This window comes from Rattus norvegicus, chromosome 15 (assembly GCF_036323735.1).
Source record: "Rattus norvegicus strain BN/NHsdMcwi chromosome 15, GRCr8, whole genome shotgun sequence".
In the NCBI taxonomy this organism is placed as follows: domain Eukaryota; kingdom Metazoa; phylum Chordata; class Mammalia; order Rodentia; family Muridae; genus Rattus; species Rattus norvegicus.
In genome coordinates, this window is record NC_086033.1 from 79065225 (window position 1) to 79093067 (window position 27843).

The window sequence follows — 27843 nt, forward strand, 5'->3', positions numbered from 1 at the left end:
ATTTTGTCAGTTCAGTGGTCATTGTTATTTGAAAAATCCATAGCACAGATGAGGGTCATTGTTAGATAACTCTAGAAATCTGTGGACCCTTCAGTTCATAGTTGCACATATGAACACACTGATTGTAATAGAATACACAAGGCCTGTGCAAGCTCAAGGAAGTCAATGCTCCAATATGAGTAGGAGAGGTAGGCACAGAATTTCAGAGGTAACTGAAGAACACTTTGTATTAAAACATTGCTGGAAGTAAAAGAGAGTTATATTTATAATGTCATGACCCTAGAAGATAAATAATAGTCCAGGCCAGGTCCTGAGTTCAAAGACAACACATATTGAACTCCACTGTATGTATGTATGTATGTATGTATGTATGTATGTATGTATGCATGTATGTATATATATATGTGTGTGTATTTTACATAAATGTGTATAATATATATAATACACATTTAATAAATGTATATTTGTTGTTGTTGTTGTTGTTTAATGGTAGCCTGCAAATTCCTTTGGCTCTTTAAAGTTATTAAGATGTTTTCCTAACCTCTGTGATATTCTTTGGGTAGCAACGAACATTGCTGAGCAAGTATCTGTGGGTTAGGATGTTGAAACCTTTGAGAATATGCCGGGAAGTGCTATAGCGGGAGGTCGGAGTCATATAGGAGTTTTACTTTTAGATTTTTTGATGTATTTCATGACTACTTTATTCACATTAGTCAAAAATGAAAACAACCTAGGATGTCTGTATTTAAAATGTGGTCTATATATACTATGAAACACTATTTAACTATAATTAGAATTATAATTTAATTTATAATATAAAGCTTGAAATTGGCAAGTTAATTGTTTGGACCTAGGACACATTTTATTAGTTGAAGTAATCCAGAAAGCCACATGCCACATACTGCTGTCCACATTTCATCTGTTGTCCTTCACTCCAGATCCACAGAGGTAGATATGTATGCAACATGTAGTAACTAGAGAAGCCATATGTTTTATGTGAAACATGAGTATGTGCAGTTTGAGATGGGAATAATGCGATACAGGGATATGAAGTGGGAAACAAAACTGGGTATAGATCAGATTTGGAAAGAATGAAAAAGGTCAAGGAGAAGAAGGAGGTAAGATGGACAACTAACACCAAGGGTTGATTTTATACACCATCAGGTAAAGTGGAAATTTCTGGTTTATTTAGAGACTCAGTTGTGCCATGTGATAGGTTTCCAGAAACTGTCTTACAAGAGGATATTTTGCTGAGAAAAGACAGACACATGGAGGTTTTCTGGATGTAGCCTGGAAAAAGGGCATGTATAGTTTTGCTAGAGCAGATGCTTGAGAGAACACCTGATATTTGGAAAGGATATAAGTATAGCACAAGAGAGAGTTGACAGTGTTGGATGGTACAACTTCCCATTGTTTGATGGTCATTTTGTCTTTGCTGACACTGGTCTTCACTGACAATGACAGGTGATCAATATCATCAATTATGCTTTAGTATTCTTAGCTGGTCATCTTTGTCATGAACATAGAGAAAATGAACCAAAAAAAAGAAAAAAAACCCGGTGGTATTCAGATGGCTTGTTTCTGCTTCTGCAGACCCAGACCAATTGGCAGAGTTTCATGATTTCTTCTGGATCAACCTGCTGTTGCTGATTCATGAATGGTGTTTGCGAGTCTTGCCCTTGCTGATTCGTGAATAATGTTTATGAGTGGAACAAGACAACACTGCTGATTCTGATTAACTGAACTGCTTATATTTTGAAACTGCAGATTGGTTTGCTCCAAAGCACTATTTCCAAACATGTTGACATCCTCCTGCGCTCTATTAACTTTCCCTTTCCTCTGGGCTAGAAGGGAGGTTAAAACATTTAAGAACCCTTATTAAATGTTTTGAGAAATCTAAGCCTATATGCAAGAATTATTTTATATTTACCTAAAATTATAAACAATACATAGAATTTCTGTCATACATATGACAGAAATATATAATATTTATAATATATAATTTATAGTATATATTTATAAAAATGTATATATTAGCAGATAAGTGGTTGGACCTAGAAAGCATTATATTGGGTGAGGTATCAGACACTCTCTTTCATTTAGCATCCATAAAAGGATAATGCATTATACAAGCTGCCAAATGAGGAAAACAATTAACTAGTTCTACCAAGCTAAACACTCAGGACTATCATGGAAAGATTGTAAGGATGCTACTGCACTCACACAGAGTGGCACTCAAATGTCTGTGGAAACCAACAACTATTTAATTAGACTTCAGGTCCACTCAACAGGAAAGAAATCACAGATAAAACTGAAAATATAGTCAACATACAGGGCTGGTGAAGTCATGTTCCTTATAAATGAACCTCCTACGGCCACTTCCATAGACTAGCACATTGTCCTACTACATTCTAAACTGTATCCTTAGACCCACGGGTAGTTGTAATTATCATCTCTCATCAAATAAGTCTCTTTTTATCCCAGAGAATGGGGACCATGACCTAAAACTACAACTTGATGCAACGTTAAAGGCCTAATCAACATTATACTTTCTATAGAGTTCACAGTACATCATGGAAGAGGGTAGAGAAGGAATAGAAGAGCTAGAGTATGAGGAAATCTGATGTGACACATTCTCTCTTAGAAATGGCTACAGAAACAAGAAGGCGATAGTGGGAACATCAGTAGGCATGTTGATATGAAAAGGGGAAACTTTTGCTGAGTTTCTCTCCAAATGAAGAATTAGAGCTAATTAATGACTACTAGGAAATGGAGAATTAGCCTCTCTGACAGATGAGCCACCCTTATTGTTTGTTTAAGCCATAGCAGTCAGCCTTGAAACTATGTAAACACAAACAGTAAACCAGACACAGCATGTTGCATAGAGTGTGAATAAGTATAATCAAGACAAAGTGGGCTGTCAATTCTATGGAAAGAGTACGGGGGTTTGGAAGAAAAAAGTAAACAATGGAAAATTATTTAATTCTACTTCAATTAAACATTAAAAGTTAAAATAAATTTTGGAGGGAGAAGACTATTCATGAGTAACTTTTCTTACCTACTTTTTGATATACATAATTAGTAGAATGAACAGATTTTCTGACAAATTCAGATTTCTATGTATTGTTTTTCTCTTATCAAAGAAGGATATATACAAGATATTATAAAATCTTCTCATACATTGTATCCTGATTATAGTTTCTTCTCCTTCCAGTCCCTATCCACCTCTCATGCTCTCTGGATTCAACCGCTTTATTTTGTCTCCCTTCAGAAGATAAGACTTTTAAATGATAGCAACCAAACATGACAAAATAAAATATAGTAAGATCAAATAAATACTATCCCATGGGTGCTGAACAAGGCAGTCCAGCAGATAAATATATGCCCCCAAGTACAGACCCAAGAATCAGAGATCTACTTTTTTTATACTAAAAATACTCAGCTGAAACCCATGATGTTTATACAGAGGACATGGTGCAGACCTTTGCAGGCCCTGTGCTCGCTGCTTCAGTCTTTTCCTCATTTAGTAGATTCAGGGGGCTTTGCTCTCCTGGTAGCCTCTACCCGTTTTTCTCCTCCAATCTGTCTGCCATCTCTTCTGTAGGTTTCCCTGGGCTCAGAATAAACAGATTTGATGGCAACTTCCCATTTATACACTGTCTCTTCATAATGTCTGGCTGCGGGTCTCTGCATCCATTCCCATATGCTGCCAAAGCATGCTTCTCTAGTGTTGACTGCATAAGGCACTGATCAATGACTATAGAAGAATATAATTGGAGTCATTTTACTGATACTTATTTATTCTAGACCAGTAGAATTTGTTTAGCTCTAGGTTTCTAAGATATCTTGTCTCTGGTTCTTGGTTACCCAAGCAGCTTCAGGTTATATGGTTCCTTCTCCTGGGGTGGGCCTCTGGTAAAATCAGACATTGGTTGATTTCTCCCACAGGTTCTGTGCCACTAATGCCCTAGCATATCTTGCAGACAGGACCACGTGTAGGTCAAACTTGTGGGGTTAGGTTGCTGTCTACATTCCTCTCTAGTTAGTCTGCAGAGAACTTTCTCAACACCAGACAGATTAGAATGTAAGGGTGAAAACTCTACATAGGTACTGGCTCTACTTCTCCTTGGCCAAAGAGTTGGGTGGGCACTGTCCTCAGCAACGCCTCCACTGATGATTTGATGAGAGCTACCTATTATATTAGCAAATGAGCAGGAGCTGTTTGGGGATTTCCATGGCTCCTTTGACCAACAATTTTATATATACATATATATATATATATGAATTATATTATATTTAAATATGCACATTAAATTATATATTTACATAAAGTTTATATTTAATTTTGTATTGAATATATAATATATTTTATAACAAATATTTAATGTATATCTAAAGTAAAAATATGCATATTAATACACTCACACACAAATTTAAGTATAAGTTTTGAAAAAGAAACAGGTGCTCATTCAGAAAGTAGAACATACACCAGACCTTGGATATAAGCTTTAGAAAGATCAGGTATAGCTAAATAAAAATATTGTAATGTACATTTTAAACATAAGTGTTCAGGGAGATTCTCAGAAATAGAATGAGACATATCTAAATGTACCTATGGGATTCTTATTAGAGAATTACACTCAGTTGTATTTATAGTGATCATTTACAGAATTTTAGTAGGCTTTGAGACTATTATCTTCAAAGGGCCCCTGAGAAACCTAAATGAGATCATGTCCTGTTTCTGAGGGTTAGGGATTACAATTAATCATATGAAATTCTAGATCACAGGATATAGGAAGTAAGATATCTCTCTCTCCTGTTCCCAAAATTAATAGTCTTGTTCCAGATTCCCAGAAAATGTCTAGAGAACTGAATGACATTCTGCACAATGTCACACACACGAACACACGAAGGTCACAATACAACTTTATTAACATTTTAATATAAATACTGAAATAATTACTAACTCTAAATTAGCAATTTTTTTTTTGCTTCTGCGATGAAACACTAACCAAAACAACTAGGGCAAGGGATGTAATTTGACTTACAGGTGAACCAAAAGAAGCCCAGGCTAGAACTCAAAGAAGGAAGTTAGGAGCTGGAACTGAAATAGAGACGACAAAGAAAAACTGCTTACTGGACTGCTCTTCGTGACCTCCTCAGTTTGTTTTCTCATATAACCCAAGATCACTTGCCAATGGGTGGCATCACCCCAAAAGAGCTCTGCTTCTCACATACATCATTCATTAAAAAATATGTTATGAAAACATGGCCATTAATGGGATAATCTTATTTAGGTGACCCCATCATCCCAGATTACTCTAATTTGTGTCAAGGAAACAAAAAAGATCAGCACAACATCCTTCAAAGGAAGTTTCCCGAGGTTATGAGCTGTGACAATGTCTGATTCAAAGACTATAAATGTCTCTCAGCCTTGACAGTGTCTGTCAACCATGAAAGTGACATTGAGAACCTGCTGCTGACTGAACATAGAGTTGAGTGTGATAGAATTCAAGGTGGTATAATCATTCTGGAAATCAGTCTGATGGCTTCTCAGAAAATTGGACATAGTACTACCTTAGGACCCAGCTATACCATTCCTGGCCATATAACTGAAAGATGCTCCAAAATATAACAAAGACACGTGCTCCACTATGTTCATAGCAGGCTTATTTATAATTGCCAGAAGCTGGAAAGAACCCAGATTTTCTTCAACAGGGGAATGGATACGGAAAGTATACTATTTTTACACAGTGAAGTACTACTCAGCTATTAAAAACAATGACTTCATGACATTCATTGGCAAATAGACGGAACTAGAAAAAATCACCCTGAGTGAAGTATCCCAATCACAAAGAACACACATGCTATGCACTCACTGAAAATTGGATATTAGCCCAAAAACTCAGAGTACCCAAAATACAAGTCACAAACCACATGAAGCTCAAGAAGAAAGAACAAAGTGTGGATGTTTCAGTCCTTCTTAGAAGAGGGAGCAAAAATACTCACAGGAGGAAACATGGACACAACATTTGGAGCAGAGACTGAAAAAAAGGTCAACCAGAGACTGCCCCACCTGGGAATCCATCCCATATATAGACACCAAACCCAGACAATATCGCTAATGCCAAGAAATGCATGTTGACATGAGCCTGATATAGCTGTCTTCTGAGAGGCTCTGCCAGAGCCTTACAAATACTGAGGCAAGTGCTCACAGCCAATCATTGGATTGAGAATGGGGTCCCAAATGAAGGAGGTAGAGAAAGGGCTGAAAGAGCTGAAGGGGTTTGCAACACCATAAGAATAGCAACAATATTAACCAACTAGTCCTCCCTGACCTCCCAGGGACTAAACCACCATCCAAAGAATACACAGGGATGGACCTATGGCCCCAGCCACATATGTAGCAGAGGATGGCCTTGCCAGGCATCAGTGGGAGGAGAGGCCCTTGGTCCTGTGAAGGATCGATCGATGCCACAGTGTAGGGGAATGCCAGTGCAGGGAAGTGGGAGTAAGTGAGTGAGTAAGTGTGTGTGTGTGTGTGTGTGTGTGTGTGTGTGTGTGTGTGTGCGCACCCTCATAGAAGCAGGGGGATGGGATGGGATGACTGTTTTCTGGAGGGGAAACCAGGAAAGGGAATAATATTTAAAATGTAAATTAAAAAATATCCAATGAAGCAAAACAATTTTTAAAAGACACCATCTTCCTCAATCACTAATAAAGATTTAAAAAAGAGAGAGAGAAAATTGTTATTGAAGGCAACAGAAATTAAATGCAAAAGTGACATAGAGCCACTTGGCTCACATTTTGTTGCTCAAAGCAAATCACGCAGCTATCGTTCGGGGTCGGGGAGAAGAGAGGATCATCTGAAATTAAGAGTTGGTGCAGTGAAGTCAGGCAAGTTAAAAAAGATCAAATGCGATGTAATGCCAGACAAGGCACTGGATCACAGGTTGAAGGCAAGGAGGATATCTTCAGACTTGAGTTCCAGAAAAGGAAAGGGAGGTATCAAACCTGAAGGACAAAGAATTTCAGGCATCTTAGCTATGTACCTGCGAACTGAAGGTTACACTGGCCTCCGTGAAGTAGTGAGTAATTCCGATTTCCCAGTCACACATGGGGGTTGAACCACATCACTGAAGTCTTTAAGTCCGAAGCCAGCAATCTGGCTCTGAAAGTACAATGTCTTAGTGCATGGGCTAGAGATGCCAAGAGAAAAAGCACTGGAAGAGTTTGCCCTTGTTTCAGCTGATTGCTACTCAGGTAGAACAGAAAGACCCAGGCATTTGAGAGATAACAGATTGGCCGCAATTCAAACAGAGTGTTTGTTTTCCTGGTGTAGTTCGCATGCTCTATTTTATGTAAGTGGCCACTTTCCATTTCATTTTGGTTCGTATTGACACAGCTTTAAATATCTGGCTTATCTAGCCTCATCTTCAAAATTAGTGTTTGGAACTTTGTTCTTTGCTTCCTATATACCAAGTGCATTTATTTGGCTTTTTAAATGACAGCTCATTATATTTATTTAACAAAACTTGCTTTATTGAATGGTAATAAGGAAAAATATAAGCATAATTACAAACTACATTGTTATGTCAAAAAAGGGTGTAGTTCAGGTTTGCCAGAATAAATTATGAGTTACTATGATAGATTTTCAACTGAGGTGTAGGAGTGTTATTCAGTGGTCAAATTGTTCCCTAATATGGTAAAGTGTCTAGCTTTGTCCCTTAATACACACACACACACACACACACACACACACACACACGCACACACACACACACACACACAAACACACACACATAACACACACACAACACACACACATACACAACACAGACACACACACACGCACACACACACGCACGCACATACACACACACACACATTTTCCAATTGAATTATTAGATACCATATTTAAATATATTTATTTTGTACACAAGTTTCAGTGGTCTTCTTTCACAATCTAATTTCCTCAAATAGCTCATCATCTTAATAATAACATTTATTTAAATTTTCTTATGAGGCATTTTTGTAACCAAGTGAATATAATAAGGGAAGACTAGATGTGGTAAGGTCTTTTTTATTTTTAATGAATGAGTAGCCATAAAAATGAATATGTGGGAAGAAGGAATAGCAAGATAAGAGATATATCTTATTGGTAGACTTGAAAAAAAGCTATAGTATGATATGTGACTAAGTGTATTGATGACCAATACTTTGCCAAATATGTTTCGGCATGCCAGCATTGTCAGACCACACATGTGTTAACTTTTATTTCTAAGAGTAATATATTTTTTCCTTTCTCATTCTGTCAACCTTCAGACACATTTTGGGTTATGTTCTAGCAAGCTTCTTTTTAAAGCCAACTTATAATGTACACAATCAGGTAAATTTTCAATCAAAGTTACCACAATAAGGAAGATAAACTGAGGTCAATTGAGCTAAAATCAATCAAAGCTGTGGAAGTGTTTAAGCACTTTGGAGAATATATGGAAAAGTCAAGCGAGTGACCTTCTTGTGGATAAAACTGTTAATAATGCAGTATATTTACGACATTGGATTTTTTCCCCTTTGTTTGACTAGGCAATTTTGCGTCTTTGTGCTCATAAATTAAGATCTGTATATCATCTCAAAATCTAACTAAATTAAAGATTTCTGTTGGCTTTATAGAGTCATTCAAGGTATTTGTCAGGGCGGATTTTTTTTCCTCAGGTGCTCTAACATGGGAATCATGGACTTGCAAGGAATCAGTATCTGTAAAATGTGCTTGACACAAGAAGCAAATTAATGTACTCTTGTTCATGTGGCAACAACAGCTAGAAGCCGTGTGATTTGCTCTTTACTCATTCTTTGTTCTTTCTTAGTATCTGCAAGTGCAGTCTGGTCTGTGAGTGTGTGCTCTATACTGTGCAATGAACAGAATCACAAATCGAATATCTCATAGGTCTATGAGGACTTTGTACAGAAGAATTGCACATAAGTGTGGGATCTTTGAAGGCTTTATGAGTATAAGTATGCATGAAATTACCATGCATCACTCTCAGCTGAATGTAACCCTAACCATTCATTCTTATTCACTGAATTGGGATGAGGGAAAACTGGGTTGCAAAATGCATTCCTTTCTGAGGCAGACTTTGGAAATCACGTGTGTGTGAAATTCTACAGTAATTTATGTGGTAGGGCTTGTGACGACTAGTATGACGTCCATTTGACACAAGCTAAAATCATTTGGGAAAATGAACCATCATTTGAGGTAGTATCTCCAGCAGTCTGGCCAGTGGGAAAGCCTTCTTAATTAATAATTGATATGAGATCATTGTAGGGGGGACACCCCTGGGCAGGTTGTCATGTGGTGTTATAAAAACTCAGCCTGGGGCTGGAGAGATGGCTCAGCAGTTAAGAGCAATGACTTGAGTTCAATTCCCAGCAACCACATGGTAGCTGACAACCATCTATGATGGAATCCAATGCTCTCTTCTGGTGTGTCTGAAGAGAGGTACAGTGTACTCACATAAACAAGACAAGACAAAGCAAAAATCATACCCTCAGCCTGAACAAGTCAATAGGCAGTACTTTTCCAAGTCATCTGCATCAGTTTCTTCCTACTGCTTTCTACCTCAACTTTCCTGGACCATGGAGTACAAACTTCAAGATGAAATAAACCCTTTGGTCTCTATATTGATTTCAGCCATGGCATTTTATTAAAACAATGTGAAACTAGAGGTAGGATTTTCCAAATTCAATCCTAGTTTCATGTTCTGTGCACCTCATATAAAAGAATAGAGTAAATATCATGCAATTTACAAACAGGTATTATTGGTTTGAAAAACTACTTTTTTAATATCGTTTATCATTCAGAAGTATACAGAATTTCTTGCTTTTGAAAGTGGGAGATTACGCCACAGATCATGGAGGTTTTGAATGTAATAATCTTTTCTGTATATCATTTTAATGGGGAAACTAAAACACAAGATTAAATACTTTGTAGTGAGGAAAATTACTTTGGGTAATGTGAATTAATTAAATTGGGAATATTACACATTAAAGAATAAAGTTATAACTGGAAACTGTCTCCTAAGATACCTGTAAAATTACTTAAGTACTCTAGCCCCTTTTGCACCAATATCATTTTAGTTAATTCAGAACCTGAAGTTTAAAATTAATGTCCACTGAAGTTCTGGCTAAAGAGAAAATTTCTCATTTTTCTTGTGGGTATTTAATCAAGACCTTTATAAACAATATAAATAATGCCAAACTTTGTTAAGAAATGTGGTCCTCAATAAATATTAGACAACAGGGTTATAATGATGGTGACTTTTTGTTGAGCACAGCACTTGAATTTTTGATTCAGAAAAACTATTACCTTCAAGCTTTAATAGAGTATTGATTGCATATGGGAATTCTAAATAACAATAAAGTGATCTTCACAAATGGCAAACACCACCAAACAGAGGTCCTAATTAACAGATATTTATTGCCATCACACGTGAGTGTCGTTGCTGTAACTTCTGGGAACTGTATCTGAATAACTAATACTAAACCTGATCCTTAGGCAAAGACTAATAGAACTGGGATGGCTGCAGTTTATTTCAATCATGACAACTAAGGTATGTCTTCCCTGTCCAAATTGTCCTGTGTTAAACAATGCATTTCTGTTAGAAATAAGCATAGCACCAAGCATTGGAATGAACAGCAGAAACCTCAGGATTTCAGAGATAGGGGCAGAAAAATCAGGAAGTCAGAGTCAGCTACAACTTCACAGCAAATCTGAGATAACTTTGGTTACATGAGACCCTTGGGAAAGGTACCTTCAAATTATTTGTTAGTGGATTCAGAATACCCTCAAGACAATGCTGTCAATACCTTTGGTTTTCTTTCACAACTTGAAGGTAAGATGTTATTGAAAAGACATCACACTCAAAAAATTCACACTTGCAGGCATCCAACCTTAACTGTCCTGGAAGCATCTTTCCTGATGAAGATCTCTCATAATACTGGAAGGTACTGTGTACGATATGAAAGGAGAAAAGCAAGTGACAATCCTAATCAGTTGTAAAGCCTATGAACCATAGAGCATAGCCTAGCAAGACAGCCCATGTGCTGCAGTAGTGGCATGATTTTCTTGCTGGTGATAACAACAAACTAATTGGACCCAAGGTACACTCCATAGGTAGAAATGCTGGCCTGGCAGTGTGATTCTACTCATCTCCTCATGACTGAAGACATCATAGATGTGAGAGGCAACTAACAGGGTCTTTCTCTCCAAGCAATATAACTTCTAAATACTTAGCCTAATACCCACAGAGAAGTGTAGTCCTCACCCTTCACAAATAAATTTCATTGTGCAGCAAATGAAATTTACAAAGATCCACAACTGGTTATAAAATGGGGAGAAGGGATTTCAGCGGACTCATCTGTCGCACTTCCCTACGCTTAAAGCCAACCCAGCGAGCACTGTAGGAAAGTTGAAAATAGTGTGAGAACCAGGGGACCAGAATTTCTGCTGAGATGTTATAGAAACAGTATTCCTTGCCAGTGAGAAATCAATCTGCCCACTGAGATACTAATAAAAGAAAAGCTCTTTAATAACAATAGTGCTTGCCTAGCCCTGGCTAATGCTCAGTTAGAAACCAGCCTCAAATGTAAAAGTTGGACAACAATTATACTTTAGGCTTATGTGTTCCACATGTGTTGTCATTGTCCTTAAATTACTTTTAGGTCCAGGCCCCAAGTTACACTCTGAACAGTTCATAGACTGGATGGTGTGTGGGAAGATTTATACAGGGAAGTGTGGCTAGAATCATTGTGTCTTAAATCCAATAATGGAAAGTGCAGTTCTTTTCCTATAGTTGTTAGCCAGGTTCATTTTGTCCATCTGGAAGAATTATGCATCTAGTAATAGTTCTCTGATAACTTTATGTCTGGGTTGTTACTCCCTTCCCCTTCTCAAGGAATGTTGTGCAAGAATAGAGATTATTATATTGGTCTTCTATGTCTCTGTTTCTCAACTGTGACTATAGTCACCAATATCATGTAAAAGTAGCTTCTTTGTCCCCTAACATCAACAGGAGCATGGATTATGGACTCCTACATGGTCTCTCTAACATCAACTCATGCTAGGAAACTCAGCATGGCCATCTAAGAGAACAGATCAACATGGCCCTCCTCCGCAACAGTGCCATGGGTACCATTAAAGCCCTCGATGGTAGCACAGGCAAAGGATGTCAACATGGTCTCTCGTGGCAGTGCAAGCCACTCATATCCAGAGAGCCCTCATCAGCCTCAGGACCCACAGACATTCTATGGTTTCAGGCAACAACATAGACCATGATCACCTGGATGGCCTTTGGGCATTTATTAAATAGTGACCAGTCAGGGAAGGCCCAGCGTGTTGTAGGTAGTTCTCTGTAGGCTGGTGCTTCTGCATTCTATACAATATGAAAAAGTCATGGGGACCAAATGTTCCTCTGTGGCCTCTGCCTCAGTTTCAGACTCCAGGTTCTAGCTGTGTTTGAGTTCCTATTCAGGTTTTCGTCAATGATGAACTACACTGTGGAAGTAATCACTTTCCTCCCCAGCGTATGTTGTAGACAGGGTGTTTTTTATAACAGCATCAAGACTCTTACTAAGAAAAGTTGATACCAGAAGTGGGAGTAATTCTGTGACAGACCAGACCATGTTGTTTTGGAGAAGACTGTAGAGGATTTTAGAATTTGGGGCTAAGAAAAGGCATTGAATGTTGAGTGATCATTGATATATTCTGTAGGCATGGGGAAGATAAAATGTTGAGAACTATGTAGATGACCAAGGCCAAGCTTGTGACATTTTGGGGAGGCAAAGATTTGAGCCAGCCTTTATGCGACATAGCTGGGCTAATGGTCAGCTGGAGCTGAAGAAATGGCTGTGGCTAAGCAGAAACCAGCACCATTACAGTGAAACCTTTGCTTTACTGGGGGAATTGATGCTGGCCAGCTGGAAATTATCAGGGACAAAGAAGAGACAAGCAGAACTGAGTTGATATGAGTTGATATGTTCTGGCAATTTTTTCAGCAGAGTCAGCACACAGAAGCTGTGTTCCAGGGGCAGCCACCATTGTACATGGCAGTGTAAGAGTCATCAGGTGTTACTGGTGTAAAAGGTATGAATAGGTCATGGCAAGTAGCTGGGGCTTGGGAATGTGAGAGGCCAGAAAAAGCTATTGTGGAAGGTACAGCCACAGTGGAAGTTGAAGGTCCAGGAATGCAGGGGTAATGCAGAGAAGATCAAGGTTGGCACTGAGAAGAGAGTTTAGGATAGTCTATTGGTGACAGTGTAGCCAGCTCTAGCACAGGACTCCAGCACTTTGGAGATGCTAGTTCCCGGGACTACTATAAAGAATAGGAGCAGTGAGAAGTGGAGGTTGCCAGAGCTTAGAAGCCAGGCTGTGTGTGTTGCACAGGGCAAATCTAGAGAAGTGACACAAGACCTTGGAGGAGCCCAGGTGAATCATAGACACTGCATACTGTTCGAGTTTGACTTTTGTTTGGCCCAGATTATGAGTGTGCCCTGGTTCTTTCCTTTTGAAACACAGGGATATTTAGATTACTTTTAATTTAACAAGGTCTCAGAGTTGAAAGTCTAAAAATTTTGAAGAAATTTGAGGTTTTCAAAAGAGATTTTGGATTATTTTTTTAACTGACTGAATTTTAAAGTGTTTGACTGAGCAGAAGAGAGATTAGGGCTAGAGTCCTGATTCTAGGAGAGGAATAGAGAGATGAGAATAGAGGATTCAGCCTGAGGAGACATTATGGTCCAGGAGCCATCATGAGGTCACACCTGGAGCAAAGAGAATCAAATCAATACTAAAATGTAGGTATTTCAGGGACTGGCTGTGAGAAGTCGCCAGAGTATATTAGAGGATTAGACTAGATCAACAATGATTGTGCCGTAAGCTTATTATATGAATCTAGCAGTCTCTGTCTCATTTGAAACTTTTAAAATTGCACTAAGAGTGCACCCAATGTGGGACATAGATTCCAAGATTAGTAAAGTTCTGGGTGAAAAGTGCATAAAAAGTACTCCGTAGGTAGATAGTGGGAACCAAAGCCAAGTGTATTTCACAGGCACAGCTCCTTAACCTGCCAAACTAGAGCACCAGGGTGGCCCTGCACTCCCATGCTGAGAAAGAAGCTTGTGGCCACAGAAGCATAGACGCAGCTTCCAGCCAATCAGGGTTGGCTCTCAACGAAGGCAGCTTGGCTTGAGAGCCCTGTGCAATCTCACCGGCCCAGTCCAAAGTGGCTGGGATTTGTGACTCAGATAACAGTGGGTAGTGACCTGACCTCACACTGCACCCCACGGAAAGGACTTTACTTGACATGCAGCACAGAGCAGGAGAGTTCTCTGACAGCTATCCAGCAACAGGGCAGATCACTGTAGACAACAATATGGCCAGAATCAAGATGACGATTACCTTGATAGGGCAGCAGGAATGCAGTGACGTTTTGTTTTGTTTTGGTTTGGTTTAGTTTAAAAGCACTGTAGAAGAGGCTGCACTACTGCTCTGTGCTTTTCTCTTTTCTCAGAGCGCCAATGTTACCAAAGGCAAGCAACAGTAACATAGAGGCATCTGCCACAGGGGAGGGGCACAGTGAGAGTCAGTTCCTTTTAAATCGCTTGTGCAATGGGCTAGACCGGCACTGCCAACAAACAAATGATAAAAATGCTTATGAACTGAAAGGTAAGGGTAGAGCTTGTCAGGGAACGGGAAAAGAAGCCACAGACTGAGAAAAGACAGAAACACACAAACTATCCAAAGCAGTCAAACTTCTGACCAGGTAAAAAAAAATATTTAAAAACAATGCTTTTATGCCAAAATAGGAAAGAGACTATGCATGAAAGTTCATAGATTGATATAGTTTGAAGTTGACAAATTCAAAGAAAATAGACACGCATGCACAAGATGAAAGGCACAGTAACATAGAACTTGTGGACTTTAAAATGGTTTAAAAATAAAACAAAACAGAAGGCTATAAATGACCTAATTTTAATTGGCTAATCATTGATTATAATTATTTTTGCACTGGTAATCGTTTTTTTACTCTGATAATCTTGTTGGATTCTTATGCCTTCATAAGGAAAGGAACTTAATAGTACAAGGGGTCTGCCAGGACTCAGAGGAACAGTACTGGGTAGGACAGAGACCAATGTTCCTTGGCCTTATAATTTTACTATTTGGTTTTCTTTCTCTTGCTATTTATGCTTCCATAAGCACTGGCTTCTTCTTCTTCTTCTTCTTCTTCTTCTTCTTCTTCTTCTTCTTCTTCTTCTTCTTCTTCTTCTTCTTCTTCTTCTTCTTCTTCTTCTTCTCCTTCTCCTCCTCATCTTCCTCCTCCTTCTTCATCTTCTCCTTCTCCTCCTTCTCCTCCTCCTTCTCTTGCTCTTCCTTTTTTTCTCTGCCTCTCTGTCTCTTTCTGTCTCTGTCTCTCTGTGTCTGTCTCTGTCTTTGTCTCTGTCTGTCTCTCTCTCTGTATCTGTCTCTCTGTTTCTCTCTGTCTCTCTGTCTCTATGTATCTATCTATCTCTCTCTCTCTCTCTCTCTCTCTCTCTCTCTCTCTCTTTTTCTAAGACATTTCACTGACCATGGAACTTCTTTCTTATATCCTGTTGGGGCAGGGAGGAGTGAAAAAGAAATCAAGGAAACAGGAGTATATATAGAAATAATAAAGGAATAATAGACATAAAGACTAGATTATTGAATCTACTTTAAACTGTTAGTGCTACTACTAGCCAAAAGTCATACACCAGTATAGATCTTTGTATACTGATGCAAGATTAAGGCTATATTTGGTTACAACATACTACTGTATATGAACTCGTTAGGCTTTATACCTATGTAATTCTTTAAAATGCAATGTTAAGTTCTAGTCTTTTTGAAAGATGGTATTAAAAACTATTTAGGATATTTAAGAAATACAAGTTAATAGACATGGCAGATGCCAGGTTAGTTAATTACAGAAATATGTTTCCAAAGTTGAACAGATAGACAAAAGCTAGCAATAAACAACATTTACATAATCAGATATATGGTAGATAGATAATTGATAGTCTTCACAAACCTCTTATACTTACAGAATACATTAAGAGATGTTATATCATTAGAAAGCATTTTTACAAAGAGACAGATCTGCTCCTGGCAGCACTCCCATTCTACATCATAGAAGATGATAAGCCTTAAAATACCTCCTTATGGAGATTTCGTCAAATGTGGCACACTAGCCTCCAAGCAAAAACCTGCACTTACTTCAACTGCAGACAGAATGTTGTCCAAAAATGGACAAACATGGTGCAGGGAAGGCAAGTGCTAAACTTTGCCATCACTAGGTATGCAGCCCTTCATAACTCCTTTACAGAAAATTATGTCATATATTCTAGGCCAGAAGGCTGAAGATATATGCTCCAACGTTATAGAGAAATTTTGAGTGGCTCTCTAGGCATCCAACAAACTTTGTCATTTCTGTAGTTTTGGAAGCTGCTTCTCTTAACTTCGTACTCAGGTCCTTCTCAAATATTTGAAGACTGGATGGTTATAGTCTAAAATTAAGTTTAAGTTATTCAGGATTTAAGAAAGTGTCTTTAAGTATAGGAATATATTTTATATTGATAATACAAATTATGATAAAGATTGATTTCTGTACAAAATTTAGAACTCACCAAGATAGGATAGATAGTAGAATACTTTCTTCATGGTTGCCAAATACATATAGATCAGACATTGTGAATATAAATCTTTCCTGGTTGTTTCATAATTGTAATAATTGTATATAGTTTATTAATATAAGAAAAAAATCTTTTTATTGGATTATTAGTGGGAAATGTTGGCATAATGTTGTTGTGCAGTATGTAAAGATTATCCTTGTACTAATCAAATGCTGAATTTTCTGCCCCCATATTTGGTTGCAATCCAGACATAGCATTCCAATGCTTATTGTAAGTATCCCCTGTCTCAATGTTGTACAGATGTTGCTCCCCATTTATTCTCTGGTTTGATCAATAAAAACTGAGTAGTCAATGACTGAGCAGATGAAAGAATATGGCTACAACTTCTAATTCCAGCAAGGGCACTGGTAGAGAGGAGAAGAGAGAATTAAACATGGGTATAAGGTCCTGAGCCACCATGAGAATGTAGTTGGAACAGATAGCCAAACAAATACCAAAATGCAAGTATATTGGGAATTTTGGCTGAATGGTAGCCAAATTAGCTTAGATAATTAGAATAGAATAGTGTCTTCTCAGTCACAACATTTGAAATGTAAATAAATAATGTAATTAATAAAAATAACAGCTCAGTTATTGTAGCATAAAGATTATTATACTAACACTAAGAGCCCCTGTCTCAATCATTGGAGACCTATCTGGTTAGAGGAAAACTAAAACTTTTACAATTGTAGTAATGAGTGTGGAGAGTGAACATTTCAAAGGGTTTCAGTATGTAAAGAGTTGCATCCAATCAAAGTTTACTGATCGAATTAGTTTTTTCAGGAAACAAGGTACTTGATCCAATTCTTGGTGGTCATCTCTGAGAAATGTAACTCCAAATAGTCACAGAAGGTTGTATTTATTACTAATGATAGTTAACAAAGAGGTCATGTGTTTTAGAGAAATATGTGTATAAAACTGAAGAAGAATTGAGTGGCAGAAAGTAGCTATGAAAAACATATAATTGTAGTCAGTAATCATGGTTGAAATGATCAAAAATTTAAAGCACGACTTTTTTTTTTTTTGGTTCTTTTTTTCGGAGCTGGGGACCGAACCCAGGGCCTTGTGCTTCCTAGGCAAGCGCTCTACCACTGAGCTAAATCCCCAACCCCTAGAAAAAGCACGACTTTTTTAAATAAAAGAAAAAGAATCAGATTCAGTCTAGATAGTAAACCTCTGGCAAGCCAACTTCTCTCTCTCTCTCTCTCTCTCTCTCTCTCTCTCTCTCTCTCTCATTTTTACCATTATTTTGGCTTAAACAAAATCTTATTGTACAGCCCAGGATATCCTATTATATAATGTCTATTATTCAGCTGTAATATTTCAATATTTCAGTTTTTCTTCAAATAGGACCGTGTGTGTGTGTGTGTGTGTGTGTGTGTGTGTGTGTGTGTGTGTGTGTGTGTATACATACACATATAGTATTCTACTACAAGCTTTAGTGGATGACATCTTGTCAAAATAAATAGCAATTAGCTAAACCTTTCAATCATTAATTGCAACCATATGAGGTTACTGATAATTTTTCAGACAATGAAACCATGAGGATACCAATCATAATAATTATTACTTTAGTTCAAAATTTGAGCCAAAATTTAATGTCATTAAATTTTCATATCCTCTTCATATGTGTTCAGAAGTATTTCTGAAGTTGATTCTGTACCTTTGGTCATGTTCTATTTATAAACCTTTATATGTAACTGTTCCCACACTTTGGAATCTTTTTTCTTGTTCTAGTGTACCCTGCTGCAGACACAAGGTTTTCCTACTTTAGTGAACTATATGGTGGGACAATTGTTCATTTTTGACATAAAGTTTTCAGCTAGTAATGTCAACTAGTAGAATACTAAGAGTCATGGGGGTATGAATTGAAGAAAACATAACTCCAGTTAGACACTCTTTTGTAAGAAAAAAAAAACTTAATCCATGGATATGGGTACCTTAAAATTTTAGTGTTTTCAGCTTTTTCATACTTTTATTTTATCACTATGGTTTTAACTGAAATTTGTATCTTATCTGATGAAGGTTGTAAGAGAATCACACACACAATGAATTAAGAATTAAAAGAAAGAAAAATGATAAAAGGAAAAAGAAGTGTTTCATTTTATCTACCAGGTTTAAAACTTGAAGGGAATAGATATAAATGAGAAATATTTGTCTGTTACTAATTTGAAAGATATTTTCAGGAGAGATAAAATCTAGAAATAGGTATTGATATGTTGGTGCTTTGAAAAAAAAATCACAGAAGTAAGGTAAAAACAATTTTTGGGAATCTCTGCAATTAAGGCTAATACAGCTAGCCGGCCTGTCCTTGCTCTTCTGGGAGCAGGCAGATTATGGGCACACAATAACAAAGCCTTTCTAGACTGCTGGAATGTGTGGACAGATTTCCTGTGGAGTTGCCTCTTTACAGAAAGTGACAAATATGGGAGGTGTGCAGAGTACAGTTGATACAGTTCTCTACCTTTGCAGATGCATGTGGCTAGCAAGGCCGGTGGGATAGCAGGGAGGCTTGACTTTATAAAGAAGCCCTCATAGAGGAGTTTACTCTGAGGGAAAAAAAAATCTTGACAGCTTTAGAAGTTAGTGGGCTTTTGAAAAACCTGCCCTAAAGAATCTAGCAGCTTTTCCTGGAAAAAATAAGCAATAGAAAGAAAAGAATTTGTTAACTGAAATCCACTAGAACCTTACAAATCTTGTACCCTGACATCCAGATTTTGTGGTTGAGCTCTTGAAATAAAATGGGGCATCGTACAAATGAACGTGTGGCATAAAAAGTATCCACAAAACAATTGGCTTTTGAAAATACTAACAAGACTGAGGAAAAGGCAAAAATACCCCCCCAAACCACACAAACAACAACAACAAAAACAAAACAAAAAGCAACTTGCATTCTTCGAAATGCTTAAACTTACAAAGAAGCTACCTTTATTTTGTGGCTCTAGAGAAAGCCATCAGGAAAATGACCCATACTGGGGAAAAAGAGTGACAAGTTTACATTTGGAAAAACAGCCATGTTTGCCATTACTGGACCTCCATACTGCCTTAAGACTAACAATACTCCTGCTTATACCTTCCTATAGTAGAAACTTCTATCCTCAGTATAAAATCACTTAAGAACTCAGGAATTCCTTATAACCCACAGTGACAGGCTGCTTGGGAAAGCCCCATAGATGTCTGAAACAACATTGTATAAATAAGGACTATATATTAGACTAAAAATAAAAAAAATGTACAGAAAGAGGGATAAGAGAGGAGAAAGGAAGAGGTAAGGAAGGAAGGAGGGAGGAAGGGAGGAAATGTGTTATAAAGATAACCTTACTATTGTAGAAGAGACTGACAATTGTCACAAAAAGAAGAGACTCCAAACTTCTTTTTTTTAATCTTGTTTTAAATCGGATATCTTATGTATTTACATTTCAATTGTTATGCCCTTTTCCCCCTCTCCCATTTCCCCTTCCCCTCTTCCATTCCCGCTCTCCCTACTTATATGAAGATGTTCCCACTCCCACCAACCCACTCCCACCTCAACACCCTGGCATTTCATTCCACTAGGGAAACAAGTCTTCACAGGACCAAGGGCCTCTCCTCCTACTGATGCCAGACAATGCCATCTTCTGCTACATATGTGGCTGGAGCCATGGGTCTGTCCATGTGTACTTTTTGGTTGGTGGTTGAGTCCCCGGGAACTCTGGGAGATCTTAGAAGAACAACAATATCAAACAAACTTCTAATGTAAAGAAGTAATGACTAGAAAGTAGTTTGGTATCACAAGACCTAGGCCTGGAATCTTCTAGCCTTCATACTATCTATCGTTGTCCTAAACGTTTCTGATTCCTAGACTTACTACTCTATAAACTCACCCTTTCTAGTTCTACCTGAACTCTGGCTGTCTGATTTAACACAGCTGTTCTAGCTCAAGTCTCCTCTCCAAGCTGACTGATTCAAACTGGCTTCTTCTCTCTTCAAAAACAAACTGTCTCTGTAAAACTGCATTGCCTCCTTTCCCCTTTTTTCTTGTTTGTTCTTGTTAGAGTTGGGCATTTTCTATATCTGATTCATTCTGCCAAATCTTTCTCTTACTCATTGGTTTTTCTGCCATTCACTTAGATGTTATGTTCAAACATGGCTGTTTCCTTCTACAAACTAAACTTATTCTACATTGTTTGCTTTACAGGTGTATACTAAGACCAGGGCTGTATCCAGGCAGACTGATTAAAAGTGTGTCAGACCAGCCAGATCACATACTTAGAATGTCCTTGGATGTGATCCCTTGTCAAGGCAGACATATTGCTGGATTAAAATTCCTCTATAGTTTGGCCTATTCCTGTGCCACTTCATTTCCCATGAAGTTCTGGAATAGCCACTTTGGATCAAGTGTGAGAGCATGATCCACATATGAAGTAATCTCGATTAGAGCCCAGTTATGACAGAGAGCTAATATTCAATATATAAAGAGAATTCAAGAAGTTAGACTGCAGGGAATCAAATAACCCTATTAAAAATGGGGTACAGAGCTAGACAAAGTATCCTAAACTGAGGAATATCGAATGACCACAAAACTCCTAAAGAAATGTTCAACATCTTTAGTTATCAGAAAAACGCATGTCAAACTGACCATGAGATTCTACCTCAGGCCAGTGAGAATGGTTAAGATAAAACCTCAGGTGACAGCAGATGCTGGTGAGAATGTGGAGAAAGAGGAACACTCATCGATTATTGGTGGGATTTCAAGCTCATACAACCACTCTTCAAATCAGTCTGGAGGTTCCTCAGAAAACTGGACATTGCACTACCTGAGGACTCAGCTATACCACTCCTGAACATACACCCAAAAGATTCTCAAACATATAACAAGGACACATGCTCTACTCTGTTCATAGCAGCCTTATTTATAATAGCCAGAAGCTAGAAAGAACCCAGATGTCCTTTAACAGAGGAATGGATACAGAAAATGTGGTACATTTACACAGTGGAATACTACTCAGCTATTATAAACAATGACTTCATGAAATTTTTCGGCAAATGGATGGAACTTGAAAATATTCTGACTGAGGCAACCCAATCACAAAAGAACACACATGGTATGCACTCATTGATAAGTGGGTATTAGCCCGAAAGCCTAGCTTACCCAAGATTCAATTTACAGACCACATGAAGCTCAAGAAGAAGGAAGATCAAAGTGTGGATGCTTCACTACTTCTTAGAAGGGACAAAAAAATACTCACAGGAGGAAATGTGGACCCAAAGTGTGGAGCAGAGACTGAAGGAAAGGCCATGCAGAGACTGCCACACCTGGGGATCCATCCCACATACAGTCACCAAACCCAGACACTATTGCTGGTGTCAAAAATTCTTGCTGACAGGAGCCTGACACAGGTGCCTCCTGAGAAGCTGTGCCAGACCATGACAAAGGTGTATGCTGACCACCAACCATTGGACTGAGAATGGGGTTGCCAATGGAGAAGTTAGATAAAGGACTGAAAGAACTGAAGGGGCTTGCAACTTTATAGGGACAATAACAATACCAAACAACCAGACTCCTCAGAGCTCCCAGGAACTAAACAACCAACAAAAGAGTGCACATGGAGTGACCCATGACTCCAGCTGCATATGTAGCAAAGGAAGGCTTTGTGGGGCATCAATGGGAGGAGAGGCCCTTGGTCCTGCGAAGGCTCGATACCCCAGTGTAGGGGAATGCTAGGGTGAGTAGGTGGGAGGCAGTTGTAGGTGCGTGGGGGAGCATTCTCATAGAAGCAGGTGGAGGGGGCATAAGATAGGGAGTTTCTTGAAGGGAAACTGGGAAGGGGGATAACATAAAATTTAAGTAAAGAAAATATCCAATAAAAGCAAAGAAAACAGAAAAAAGAAAGAAAATAATCTAGTGATTACTCATGCAAGTCCAGTCTACCCAGGTATTGATCCATACATTTGGAATTCCAGTGGGCTCCGTTTAACTATTTGGGGCAGCTATAGCCCTATAATTTAGACAGCATTTATATGTCACACAGATTATGTGCATGGCAGCAGCTCCATAAAATGAAAACAGATATAATTTGAAGTTAATTTAACCCACCACCTGGGCATTTAAACCTATAATGATAGCAAAGATGTGGCCTAATTCCATGGGCAAAGACTTACAAGGGTTAGGATTTATCTGTTTCGCTTCTAATACTGCAAATGATAATTCTCAATCTGTTTTGAGGTGTCAATCCCTTAACCCTATTAAAACATTTATTTTGGAGGACATGTGTCTAGGGCAAGCACAGCAACTGTTCTGTTCTTTGTTCTTTGCACTTTACTGTCTGGGGTCCAGCATTATAGTGAATTGCCACAGGACAAAATGTGAAGATTCATTCTGATTACCCTCAGAATTAAAAAAGGAAAGAAAAAAAAAGCAAAGTTATAGGAATTGGGTGAAACCCTGCATGAGACAAACCCTGACTAAATGTGCATCGTTACCATTGGCAGAGCTATTTCAAGGACCTATGTCCCATAAGACATTGGCAAAGCCAGTTCCCCATGTGGGTCAGGCTGAAGATGTGTGCAGAAACTCTGCATGAGAGTTCTAGTATCAGGTCTAGTAACAACTGATCTTTGTTTGCAAAGACTAACATCTGCTGCGGCTTCCTAACCTATGTTTAAAGTCAGAGACCTCTTTCCTACCTAGACTGGCTAACTAACACCCCACACAAAGCTGGGTTGTTAAGAAAAATGAGGGTCTTGTCTTTAGATGTTGGAAAACACCTACCTGGTCCAGGCTTTTAAAGTAAGTGCTTCTCCATGCTTGCCTTTCTTTATTCCCTTCCTACAAGGCCTTGCTCCAGGACTCAGTCTGTTCAGGTCACAGCAAAGTTCATAATTTCTACTCTAAAGTAATCTATAATCGCAAACAACGTTCAGTCATCAGGCAATGACTACGGTGTATTTCATTCTAAGACTTCTATTTATTTTCATATTTATTTGGTAGTATTTTCTTCAGATCTTGTTTATAGACAGTTTGTTTCACTCTTGTATTTCATCTGTACAACATAAACATTTCTATGCTGGATAAATGACATTTTATTTTATTTGGCCTATTTTCACATGGGGCACTTCTCACTATGAGATGCCTGGAGGATAACAATGTCTTATTTTTCTTAATATGTCTATGACTTAGCACTGACTAGGGTAAAGAAATAGATTTGTATTTAATGGAAAACAAATGAGCAAAACCAAAATAACCAGCTAATGGTTGCATAATTCAAAATGTAAATACACATGTATAATATATTAATTGAAAACTCTATTATATATTTAATATGAATATCTTATATAAATGTTGCATCTGAACACATAATTTTTGTTACATAATATTTTATATAAGATGCTAGATGCTTAGGTTAATAACAGCACCATATTGCAAATAAATTTCAGTATTTACAAAACCATATTCATTTTAGTGACTTCATAATTTCTCATAATATAAATTTAATGGTTTATTGAGTTAGCCATCAATGAAATCACTATTCTTATGTCTATACATTAGTAACATTTGAGACAGATAAAAGAATGGAGAAATGGGGACATAAAAGTAGATATTAGCACAAAAGTTCAGAATACCCAAGATACAATTTACAGACCACATGGAGCTCAAGAAGAAGAAATTCCAAAGTGTGGATGTTTCAGGACTTTTTAGAAGGGGAAACAAAATACTCAAGGGAGGAAATATGGAGAGAAACTGTGGAGCAGAGACGGAAGGGAAGCCCATCAAAAGACTGCAACACCCCGGGCTCCATCCCATATACAGTCAGCAAACCCAGACACTATTGGGGATGCCAAGAGGTGCATGCTGACAGGAGCCTCATATAGCTGTCTCCTGAGAGGCTCTGCCAGAGCATGACACATGCAGAGGCAGACACTCCAGCCAACCATTGAACTGAGCAAGGGGTCCTCAACGGAGGAGTTAGAGAAAGGACTGAGGTAATTGAGGGGGTTTGCAACCCTATAGAATAACAATATCAACCAACCAGAACCCTCCCAGAGCACCCAGGGACTAAACCATCCACCAAAGAGTACACATGTGGGACCCATGGCTCCAGCATCATATGTAGCAGGGGATGGCTTTTGGGGGCATCAATGGGAGGAGAGGCCTTTTGTCCTGTGAAGGCTTAGTTGCCCCATTGTAGGGGAATGCCAGAGCAGGGAGGCTGGAGAGAGTGGGTGGGTGGGGGTATGGAGGTAAGGGGTTGGAGGATGAGATAAGGGGGTTCCAGAGGGGAAACCAGAGAGGGGGATAACATTTGAAATGTAGATAAAGAAAATATCCAGTAGTAAATGGGGGCGGCGGTAGGAAGAAAAGAGGAAGCATAGACACCAATTGTAAATCATCCATGGAACTTCAAAATTGTTAACAAAACTAAAACCCACCTCTTTAAAAGTCAGCTTTCTGCATGCATGTAATTTTTGTACTGGAAAAGACTAGGTAGAAAGAGTATACTTTCATGTATGGGTGTTGGTGTACCTGTAACTATAATGTCAAGAGGCAGAAGCAGGACGGGGATCATTGCAAGTTCGGGAAGGACAGGTCTGTGTAATGAGCTACAGGACAGAGAAGAGGAAGACAGATCCATCCTATAACAAAACAAAATAAAACAAAACAGAAACAAACAGAAAGGCAATAATAAAATAAACAGAAAAAAGCAAAATTATGGAATGTGTTCTTATCTCAGGTTTTTCATTACAACAGAAAAAAATTGAATATAACATATACAAAATTTAAATTGGAAGTGTTCCAATAGCTGAAATTAGGGTAGCCAAAAGTATATAACTAAAACTGAATAAAATCTACCAATAACGTCTTAAGCTATTATACTTTGTATATACTACTGTTTGTGTTGTCTAATTTCAGTTTTAATATTAATGTATCCGATCTCATTACATTCTTACCCCTCAAAGCCCAGCTTCTACAGGAATCAGAGGAGGAGCAACTTACTGGCCACTTCCCTATCACACTTGATTTATTTTACAAGTTAATCTAACTGCTTCTTCTTAAATTTCTTATCTACAATTGTTTCACTTTCTCCTCTCCCAAACTTGCTGATTCCTTATCTGCAACAGATTCATTAATGCTCCTCTTAGTTTAGATTCTTATTTCTTTGCTTTTCTTAAATTAAACATTCTGATCAAAAGCATCTTGGGGGAAGATAGAATTTATTTGGCTTACACATTCAATCACTGAGCAAAGCCTTAGTCAGAGCTCATATGGGAACCAAAGCAGACAGATGGAGAAACGCTGACTACTAGAAGGCACTCTCTGGCCTCCTAAGATGCCCATTTCCTACAGCCCAGCATCCCCTTGCTCAAGGGTAACAATGCTCACAGAGTAGTGTGCAGATCTACATCATTAATTATAGAACTGTTCCCTGCCCAACATGTGTCTATAGGTCGATATGATGTGATGCAGTCAGTTCCTCAGTCTTCCCTCTCCCAGGTGAGTATAATTGCTGTCAAGTAGACAAAAGCTAACCAGCGCTCTCATTTCACTTCTGATTTGCTAGTGGTGTCTCCTCTGCTCCTTAGTTACCCTTTGAATAGTTAGAGCAAGCACTTACAAATTTACCATTTACAGAGCCCAAGTGGCTTGGAGTTCTCTCTGCTGTTTCTTGGTAGGATTCCTGAGAGCCTCCCTAGAAATGTGACACGCAAATTGACATTGATGGCTCCCTTTGTTTGTGTTTATAATGGACTGCAAAAGAGAGGCACAATTTCTAACACAACTCTTTGCACAAATAAAAAGGGGAATTCATTGATCCCGCAGAGAAAGCATCAAGCACTCAGAAAATCCAATCCACTTAAAAGAATTAAGTCTGTATTTTTTCAGCCAATCCCTTTTATTTTTAGAAAGAACAATATTCTGAAACGACTTTGCAAACACTTTAATTAAAAGATTTACCCTGACTCATTATTTTCCTATCTTATTTCTTGAGTGCCTTTCTCTTGACTTCTCACTGAAATGTCTGTTATATGTAAGTTTACCAAGAGGCAAGTGATATTCTTAAGCTAGTCAAATAAACATTTCAAAGGAGTATTTTTTTAGATAAAACTATTGTCCTTAATCACTGATCAACTTATTTTTGTCATGTGTTAAAGTTTGAAAGATTGATTATGTGAGATATTGTTTTGGTCTACTCCATTTTTGAATAAAAGACAAATTTGCTGGATTCAAAGATATATATATATATATATATATATATACATATATATATATACACACATATATATATATATATGTATATATATATTTTTTTCGCTCAAAGATATAGGAGTAGAGACTTACAAATTCAAGGCATCAACAATTTCCACGCTCAAAAGAGTTACGTATTTATTTACAGATGGCTATCTGTATTTGTTTTGTATTTCTGTCCTCATATGACAATAGAGTGAGAAATATCTCTGTGTTCTTTCCTAAAAGGCATGTATCTATCTTTAAAAGTATCTATGACCCATCACCATCACAAAGGGCCATTCACAAATAATATTGTATGCAGGTGGAAATTTTAACATATGAACTATAGATAAATATTCAGTTTATAATGGATTTTTACTTCTTTCCATTTTTATTGGATGTTTTAATCTACATTTCAAATATCCCCCTTCCCAGTTTCCCTTCCAGAAACCCCATATCCCATCCCCCAACCTCCTGCTTCCATGAGGCTGCTCACCTACCCACCCACCCATTCCCTCCTGCCTTCCCCGTCCTGGCATTTCCCTACACTGGGGCATCTGGGCCTTCACAGGACCAAGGGCCTTTCCTCCTATTGATGCCTGACAAGGCCATCCTCTGCTACATAGGCAGCTGGAGCCATATAGTTAGTACCCCCAAAGGTACTAACACATCCAGGATCACAGGATCACAGGATCATAAGCTCACAGGAAGAACAGGCTCCAGTTAGAGACAAGGAGGCCAGATAACACCAGAGATAACCAACATATATATATATATATATATATATATATATATATATATATATAGAGAGAGAGAGAGAGAGAGAGAGAGAGAGAGAGTTGGCTGTAAACGGAAAATTAAAGAATTTAGTAGTTTTGAAGACCCACAAGGCTAGG